Here is a 10,301-nt window from a genome sequence, read left to right as displayed (position 1 = left end):
GGATGCTTTTTTTTTTTTTTTTTTTTTGAGTTGGAATCTCACTCTGTCGCCCGAACTGGAGTGCAGTGGCCGCTCTCGGCCACCGCAGCCTCGACCTGCTGGGCTCCGGCGATCCTTCCATCTCTGCCTTCCGAGTAGCCGGAATTACAGGCATGCGCCACCCTGCCCGGCTGATTTTTTGATTTATTATAGAGATGAGGTCTCGCCGCCCAGGCGGGTCTCGAACCCGCGGGCTCAGGCAATTCACTCACCTCAGCCTCCCAAAGGCGCGGGATTACAGGCTGAGCCACCGAGCCCGGCTAGAAGGATACTTTTAAATGCAAAATGTCCGTCTATGACACAGTTCACTCTTAAGCTTTTTTTTTTTTTAAAGAAAATGTATATAAAGGGCTTCACACATTTGTAAAGCATTTGTATGTTAGATATTTTCATGCAGTATGCTTCATTCACTAATTGTATATAGTTATATATAATTTCAGGTTGCTTCAAGCTTCTTAAAGTTGAACACTTTGATATAAATTTTGGGAACATGCAGAACCTGTATGTTGGCACTCAACATTTGAGTGATACCTGCCCTGCCTTTTATAAACAGGTATTCTGATTAAACCATTTGAAATCTAAGGTTGAAAAATGCTGCAGTTTGAATGAGTTAATTATGGGTACTCAGATGTATGCAGAAGACCATGTAAAAGCCAAATGAAGCTGAGTATTCCCAAAAACCTTTCATGAAATTAAAACTTTTTTCAAAGTCCCAACTGGGAAGGCTGCTGCTGATAGGCTCAAAGTATTAGTAACTCAGTTTTAACTGCATCTAGCACAAGTATTTAAAAATATCCAGGGCATTCTTAGACCCTCTAAAAGAAATAACTTGGAAAGACTGCAAAGATTCCTCTCAGAATTATCTTTAATTCATAATTCAGTCACCAAAAAGTAATGTTACATAAACCAAATAACACGAATTTGTTTATTTAACAAACATTTACTAAACACTTTACCAGAAACAACACTAAGTACAGTGTTGGAATTAGACAGAATTTGACTAACTCTATCCAGTGGAGCAAGCTTTTTTTTTCTCTTTTTAATGAATTAAGAAAGGTAGGGACTGGGCTCAGTGGCTCAGCCTGTAATCCCAGCACTTTGAGAGGCCAAGGTGAGTAGATTGCCTGAGCCTGCGGATTCAAGACCAGCCAGGCAACTTGGTGAGACCTTATCTCTACAATACATCAAAAATTAGCTGGGTGTGGTTGTGCATGCCTGTAGTGCCGGCTACTTGGAAGGCTGCAACAGAAGGATCGCCGGAGCCCAGCAGGTCAACGCTGGGGTGGCTGTGAGTGTGCCACTGCCCTCCAGCCTGGGCGATAGAGAGACTCCAACTCAAGAAAAGAAAGGTTTAGTAAAGGAATGATGTGTTGTGAAAGACACAACGGGCAGGACAACAGCAAGGGTATCTGTTGCCTGGAGCGACTTTTTTATTTTTTTGAGTCAGTGTCTCACTCTGTCGCCCAGGCTGGAGGGCAGTGGCACCCTCATGGCCACTGCTGGACTCAGGCAAACCTTCTGCTTCAGTCTTCCAAGTAGCTAGAACTACAGACGCACACCACCACACCCAGCTAGTTTTTGTGATTTATTCTAGAGACGAGGTCTTGCCAAGTTGCCCAGGTTAGTCTCGAACCCCTGGACTCAGGCAATCCTCTTGCCTTGACCTCCCAAAGTGATGGGATTACAGTCTGAGCCACCACACCCAGCCTGGAGCAAACCTTTAAAGAAATACATACCTAAGAACCTTAACTTAGTTATCACTGACATCTTAACATAGCAGGCATGGATTTTATTTTGAAAAATGCCACTTGAGAAATAAGCATTTGAATTACACCTCACATTTTACCCTCCTGTCTATTCTCAACATACCTAGCAGTTTAAATGATATATTTTCTCTTTGCTGAATTGAATCTGTTAGAATGATGTCTTGGGAAACAGAAGGGTCCTTTTTTTTTTTTTTTTTTGAGTTGGAGTCTCACTCTGTCACCCAGACTGGAGTGCAGTGGCTGCTCCCGGCCACCGCAGCCTCGACCTGCTGGGCTCCGGCGATCCTTCCGCCTCAGCCTTCCAAGTAGCTGGAACTACAGGCTCGTGCTACCACGCCCGGCTCCTTTTGATTTATTGTAGAGATGAGGTCTCGCCAAGTTGGCCAGGCGGGTCTCGAACCCGCGGGCTCAAGCAATACACTCACCTCAGCCTCCTAAAGGCGTGGGATTATAGGCTGAGCCACCAAGCCCCTACCCAGAAGGGTCCTTAACTGAGTTCTTCAGCATGCACGTAAGCAGAGTTCATGAAACATTTGTCTGCTGTTACACCAGCAGAGGCCAGGAGAGAGCTATTTTTAGAAAAATAATCAGCAACTAGGGGCTAAGCAATCATAAAAGAAAATTTCTAGGATAAATAAGTAATGAATTGGGTAACGAAATGAGTGAACAGTAATGAAAGCCCACTGGGCCAAAAAGCTTTCAACATAGTTGTTGTTGGAATAAAACAAATGGCAGCGGCAGGAATTTATGGTCTTGAGAGAAAAAAATACCAATATTGTGTACTTACAACATGCTGGATATTTAGGGATATAAAGAATTAGGCAAGATCCTATTACCCTATGGGAGACCAGACAGACACAAAAAGACACCTAAGACATCAAAGGAGCTTAGGCCGAGTGCCAAAGAAATCTTCAGGACTCCCAAACCATGCCTTAGAATGAGTAACCTAGAGAAGCAAAGAGGAAAAGACTGGGCAGCCCAAGCTGGGAAACTAACTTGGATGTGGAAATGCTAAAATACTAAGAGTCAGAAGGGGCCTTAGAGATAATTTGGTTCTAGACTCTCGCTTCATAATGAAGAAACAGGAGCCCAAGTGATTGCCAGGGTCCCAAAGGGCTAGAACTAGAATGTTGGGCATTTGGGACCTCAGCTTGATGTTCTTTTCCCTTTCCATGTGTGTATGTTAGAACTAGAGAGCAGTACTTCTTCAGGGTACTACTAAGAGAAGCAGTAAACCAAGTACCTGTGGTTTTCAAACTATTAGTAGTAGATCCCTTTCTTCAAATTAAATCTTAGAACTTGAATAAAGAAGCAATGATGCTTTAATGGCATGCATTTAATTATTCAAGTTTATCACCTTTATTTACAAAGGCTAGATAAATACGAAACTGTGAAATGAGTCATAGATAGCAGGTGATGTCTTACATCAGCTCCAGCATCCATGATATCCTAGTTAAATTCTGGCTACGTCCCATCCCAATCAATCCAGGCATCAGTATTTTTTTCAAGGTTCTTTATGTGATTCCAGCGTTCAGTCAAGTTTGAGAACACTGTCCTAAGTCATTGCTCCACACTAGTGCAGACTTTAGCTTATATCACCTGGAAGGCTTGTTAAATCACAGATTCCCAGGCCCCAGCCCAAAGTTTCTGATTCAGTGGGTCCAGGATTTTTACATTTACATTTACATTTACATTTTTCACATGTTCCCTGGTGATCCTAGTGCTGCTGGCACAAGGACTACAAGTAATTGGTCATAAAAATCAGCCAGATGCTTGGTAAGTAGAGATTCTCAGGCTCCTTCCAAGGGAGTGTCAGTTCTGGTGTGGTCTGAACATTTATATTTTTAACCAGTACACAAACCCGTATAAGGCAAATTAAGAAATGTTGCTTTGACAACAGAGACTAGCAAACTGTTAAGCTTCGAGCTGATGAAAAATATTTTGAGCTGTGTAATAATGCATTAATTTAGATAGACTTGTCAGGCCAGTGATCTATATAAAAGGAATGTGGGGTGGAAGGCGGACAGACAGTGGTCAGACTAGAGTCAGGTGTGCAAGAAAATGTGGTAACCTACTGTAAAATTCCAAGTAAAAGTGCACCTGGGCTAAGGTGGTGGCAGAAGAAAGGCAAGGAAGGACTTTAAGCAACCACTTGATGATTGTTACACAGAGTTGGCAGCTGAGTGTACAAAGATGCTATGACACAGTTCTCCACAGGGAGCCCATGACCAACTCAGTGGTCACAAGAGACATTACAAGGTTAGAATCATTAACCAGGTCTCCCACTGGGAATGGGAAGAGACCTTTGTTCTACATGTCATTTGTAATTGCAAATCTTTTTAAAAATAGGAATGAATTCATAATTCTAAAGTGGACTTTTTATACATTAAAGAATTCAGAAACTATTACATAGTGGATATTTGCCCTATACATTATTTTCTACCCAAATTCAAGAATGCCCATCATTATCCCCTTGGAAATGCATCTATCAAATCAGTTTTGTTTGTTTGTTTGTTTGTTTGAGTTGGAGTCTCACTCCGTGGCCCAGGCTGGAGTGCAGTGGCATGCTCACAGCCACCCCAGTGTCTGCCCACTGAGATCAGGCCATCCTTCCGACTCAGCCTTCCCAGTAGCCGGAACTCCAGGCGTGTGCTACCACATCCAGCTAACTTTTTGATGTATTGTAGAGATGAGGTCTTGCCAAGTTGCCCGGGCTATCCTCGAACCCGTGGGCTCAGGCAATCCCCTCACCTGGCCTCCCAAAGTGCTGGAATTACAGGCTTGAGCTACTGCACCTGGCCAAATCTGCTTTTTTTAAAAAAAGGATCCTTCTAACCAGTGATTCACTAAGATAACCATTTGTTCTTGCCTATTGACTCTAGGACCTTTCACTCTTTAGGACCATTTTCACCAAAGGTTGGCAGAACAAATAAAAGGAGGAACTCAGGCCAGCCTTAGACCATCAGTCGATTGACTTTGATCAGATATTTGGGAGAAAAAATAGCAAGTGGACTCAGAATGTGAACGATGTATAATTCCAGTGATCCAGGCCATGTCTAAACCACCTAAGTCCATAATTCTTAGAGAGTCAGAGATGTAGGCGAGCTAGGACAAGCCTCAAATCTAAATTAGGAAAGAATGCTCAGGCTTCCAGGTAGGATAGATCAGGCTGTTACAGGTCGATTCTTCCATCAAGAACAAATAGAGAAGCCAAATAAACTGCAAAGATCATCTCTTGAAATGCACTGGAGAGCTGCTGGAGAACATCGGAGGCACAGAGATGATGGAGGGGGAGAGACCTCCAGAGGCACGCTAAGGACTTCTGTGTTTCCCGGGACAAGGCTGGGAAATCTAGGCTTCACCAACGAGAGGGTTGTATACAGAGACAGAGGACTCAGCAGAACCTTGATGGTCTCAGAAACTAGCACAAAATTAGAGACACGAGGAGTCACATTCATAATTTTCCCCTCAAGATGATTGTCAAAAGAAAAATTTTTTTGAGAAAGGGTCTCACTGTTGCCCAGGCTAGAGTGTGTAATGGCACTGCAGCCTCAACCTCCTGGGTTCAGGCAATTCTCCCACCTCAGCCTCCCAAGTAGCTGGGACTACAGGCATGCACCCCCACACCAGCATTGTTTTTTTTTTTTTTGTAGAGGTGAGGTCTTGCTATGTTGCCCAGGCTGGTCTCGAACTTCTGGACTCAAGCAATCCTCCTGCTTTGGCTTCCCAAAGTGCTGGGATTATAAGTATGAGCCATTACATTCAGAATTCAACTTCAGAATTTTGAAGTTATAGAAGATGGGAAGCTAAGAAGCTATGACGAAAACCTCTTGAAGAAAATGACAAAATGGTAAATGTTATGTTCTGTGCATTTTACCTTAACAAAAAAAGAAAAAAGACAGTTTTCAACAGATTTACTGTGCTGAGAAGACCAACACCAAAGGTCAGTACCTCCCATGGGAAAGTGCCCTGGTGAACACCCCAGACTCCTAGTTGGAAGACGTGGAGGGTTGTGACTTTGGAACAGGGACAAAACAGGCAGGCTATGCCTTACTGACCCTGCAGCCCAACCTCAACCTCAGCTCCGTCTGGGACTGGATTAAGGTGATCAGTTCCCACCTGCGTGGCAGAGCAGGCATCTACTCAGAGGACTATTACCTCATCTAGCGCCTCACAACGTTCAACATTCAATTTAAAATTGCTAGACAAGCCAAAAGACAGAACTATAACCATTCATGGCACGGGGGGAAGGGGAGAAGGCAGATCCACAAGGGACCTAGATGTTGGAGTTAGTAGACAGGTCTTTAAGATAAAAGCTGACCAGGGCTGGGTGTGGTGGGGAGGCTGAAGTGGGAGGATTGCTTGAGCCCGGGAGTTGACAGCTGCAGGGAGCTATGGTCGCGCCACCGTACTCCAGCCTGGGCAACAGAGTGAAATCCCATCTGTAATAAAATAGTATCCACAGTTCTTGAGGTTAAAGAAAAATGATTCTAAGCAAAAACATGGAATGACAGGAATAAATGAAGAGCACTGGAAATAGTATGTGCTTCATATGTACTTGTCAGATATTTTGCCAAGTGGATTATTATTTTTGAGATAAGGTCTCACTTTTGTTGTTCAGGCTATACTCAAACTCCTGGGCTCCAACTACCCTCCTGCCTCAGCCTCCCGAGGAACTGGGACTATAAATGTGCGCCACCACGCCTGACTCGAGTGGATTTTCTAGGAAGTTAGCATTAAGCTCAAGAAAATCACGGGTAACAAGCTGTGCAAAAATGTCCTGCTGAGCGTGCATTTGATTGGCAGTTTCTAAGTATCAAAGGGTAAAAGTTAACGCTAGAAATTTCGACTCCAATTTCCTAGTATAAATAAGTCAGTTCGGAGTGCAGGTTTGCTTGTCTTTCTTTTCTACAGACGAACAGGTGAACGTGCAACTTGGGATTATGATGACAACTGCAGTAATAGACCAACTTTAGAAAGAAAGTTATTTCTGTATTTTGTCTGCTTACCATTGAGATTATCTTGACTCACACAGGTAAGTTTTTGCCAGTGGAAAGGTTTTTAATATCTATCTTGCATCACAAGATGCTCTTCTATTAAACTATTCCAGAGTCTTGAAGAAGAGTAATAGATCGATTTCAAGACAAAGCTGAATCATTTACAAGAACATCCTACAAGTAGCCAAGACTTTCTGAAACTCTGCGTTAATATTCATGTGAGTTACAGCAATGACGGCAAATGCACCCGAGTACATAGATGTAATTTGTGACGTAGAGTTTGGAAGGCATGCCATCTTCTGGGAGTAGAAAGTACTCAGGCCAAATTTTTAAAGTACTCATTCTTTAGAATGAAAAAATGAAGAGCCCTGGAAATAGTATGTGCTTCATATGTAGTTGTTGGATATTTTACCAAGTGGATTATTATTTTTGAGATGAGGAACAGCCTTTCTGATTGACTCCACATTTAAAGGAACTTCTAATACTACCCAGACATAGCGGAGAAGCTTTCATGTGGATTCAGCTGGTAGCACAAGTTCACTCCATGCTGCCCAATTTATCAAAAGATTATGTATATATATAATTATAGTCTTTTTTTTTTTTTTTTTTGAATTGGAGTCTCACTCTGTCGCCCAGACTGGAGTGCAGTGGCCACTCCCGGCCGCCGCAGCCTCACGCTGCTGGGCTCCGGCGATCCTTCCACCTCAGCCTTCCAAGTAGCCGGAATTACAGGCATGGGCTACCACGACCGGCTGATTTTTTGATTGATTGTAGAGATGAGGTCTCGCTGCCCAGGCGGGTCTTGAACCCGCGGGCTCAGGCAATCCACTCAGCTCAGCCTCCCAAAGGCGTGGGATTACAGGCTAAGCCACCGAGCCCAGCTTAATTATAGTCTTTTAATAGTTTCAAAGATGTCTTCAAAATAAAATCAGAATGAAGCACCTGGGAGCCTGAAAATACCTGGATTCTTTTTGAAAACCATTGTTCAACTTTAATAACACTTTTAAAAATATTAAATACAGCAACGAAAACATCTAAATGCGGAAATTCACACCAAAGAGCTCATTACCCAAAAGGTGAGGATAATTACTAAGTAGCACCTCTTTTTCTGAAAAGTCTCGAGTTCATTTTAGACTTTGCTCGAATCCTGGAGAGGCATTCATTCGTTTGTCCTTTCATTTATTCATACATTCACTTGACAAATATTTAGCAAGTGCCTTCCATGTGTCTGTCACTGTCTTTGGTGCTGATGATTCAGCAGGGAGCAAAAGAAGATAAGTCTCTGCTTCCATGGAATTATATTCTAAAAGGTGGCCAGGGATTCAAGAATACTTTTAAAATTTTTTTATTTTTTGGACACTACGTTGCCTAGTCTGGTCTCAAATTCCTGAGTGCAAGTGATCCTCCCACCTTGGCCTCCCAAAGCACAGAGATTACAGGCATGAGCCACCACGTCAGACGTTAGGGAATATTTTTGATGTGGAGGAGGTGAGGTCAGAGAAGGCCTCACTGAGGAAGAGATCAAAAGGAAGTAAAAATTGAGCCATAAGAAAAGCTGAAAGAGCTTTCCAGGGAGAAAGGGAAGGGTGGTGCATGGGGTCTCTGCACAGAGCTATCCTGAGGAGGCAGGAGTTTGCTCAATCCTCCAGTTTAAGGAAGCTTCGTATGTGGATTTATTACACTTGCCAAAGGAGCACCCAGAGACGGCGGAGTAGCCCAACAGAGTGCCTTAAATAGTCTGCTTTGATCCATGTTTGTTGAATGAATACAGTCTAGGCTCTGCCACACTTGACTGTTATCTTGGTTAAGTCTCTTTACCTTTTTGACTTCAGGCTCCTTGTCTATCAGCTGAGAGGATTAGGCTCTGGGACCTTGGAATTCCCATCTAGCTTCATCAGCTTCTCACAATTAAATAACTGGTACTTTTCAGGAGGGCAGACTGGAGAGCAGTTAAAAGCATGGTCTTCAGACCCAGGCAAACCAGGGCTGGAGTTCCAGCTGTCCCTTCGACTATGACGTGGCCAGTGCACTCAGATTCGCAAGCTTCCCACACCTACAAGTAACAGAGTTATCATGAGAATTAAATGAAATGCCACAGGAGTTGACTATAGTGCCTGGGACCTCGTCACTGTTCAATAATTGGGAGTTTGTCATCACTGTTTTCAGCACTGCAGAGATAATGATGATGAACTAGAAAGCCTTAGGGAAGTCAGAATCTGCGCTGGGCCTTGAAGACACAAGATTTGGAGAGGCTGGGAAAGCCATGGAGAGGGGACAGGGATCCTATGAGCAAGGGCTGGGGCAGGAGAGTGGGAGGGGTATGGCGGGTAGGGGGCTGTGAGGATGCAGTGAGCCCGGGTGGGAGAGTCCACCAGGGCATCCTGGTTGGGGAAGTCGGGGTCACTAAGCTGGATTGCCCAGAGGGTGCTCTGTGATACCAGCACTCTTTCTAAGCCCCCAATCCCCCCTCCTTTCTGAACAATCCAACTCTGGAGGAGGTCTTCAGAACAAGTGTCACTCCTACACCACGGTCGTTTTTAAAGAGCGAATTTGTCACTTTTGAAGAGAGAATTTTATTCCATAAATATTGGCCCCTTTTTATTTGTTCATCACGAAGTCAGCAGAGACTAGAGGCAGATGTTGAAATGTCTTCCCAGGACCAGATGAAGACCACAAAAGCTTTGAGAAGAACGCCGCCCACAAAGGGAGTTTCCAAGACGTGGACGACCCTGTTGCATAATTCAGGGCTTGAAAGGAAAGCCGACTGGACGTTCTGCAGATGTAGCACACGACTCTAGGTGTGCATTTCAGGTACAAGGTATCTGCTCAACAGAACTGCCCGTCCCCAAATTAACCTTTCTGCGCTCGCCATGTGTTTCAGACAGGGGTAGCCAGGTTAACCTGACACAGTTTCTGAATTAAGATATTTCCTGCCACAACCCTGCCTCTCTCTCTGCACAGAGACCAGGGACAGTCTCCTTAATCAAGAAGACAGTATCGTGGGGAGAAGACTTGCCCCCCCAAATATTAAACATGACCTACTTAAATGATGTCCGAATATCTACAAGGGGAACAACGTGGAATGTTAGAAATATGATGGCCCAGCCGGGCTTGGTGGCTCAGCCAGTAATCCCACACCTTTGGGAGGCTGAGGTGAGTGGATTGCCTGAGCCGTGGGTTCGAGACCCGCCTGGGCAACTTGACGAGACCTCATCTCTATAATAGATCAAAATGAGCCAGGCATGGTAGCGCACGCCTGTAGTCCCAGCTACTTGGGAGGCTGAGGCAGAAGGATCGCCAGAGCCCAGCAGGTCGAGGCTGTGGTGGCCGAGAGCGGCCACTGTACTCCAGTCTGGGAGACAGAGTGAGACTCCAACTCAAAAAAAAAAAAAGAAATATGATGGCCCATGAAGTCAGCTGTGCAAACTGAGACATATGTCATGGTTCCTATGTGTCGTTTGACAAACTAACATGCGTATTTTTCATTCATTAGAAACTG

This window comes from Carlito syrichta, unplaced genomic scaffold, assembly GCF_000164805.1.
Source record: "Carlito syrichta isolate Samal-C Ts95f unplaced genomic scaffold, Tarsius_syrichta-2.0.1 Scaffold304726, whole genome shotgun sequence".
NCBI classification, from domain to species: Eukaryota; Metazoa; Chordata; class Mammalia; order Primates; family Tarsiidae; genus Carlito; species Carlito syrichta.
Note: the sequence above shows the minus strand (reverse complement) of the source record.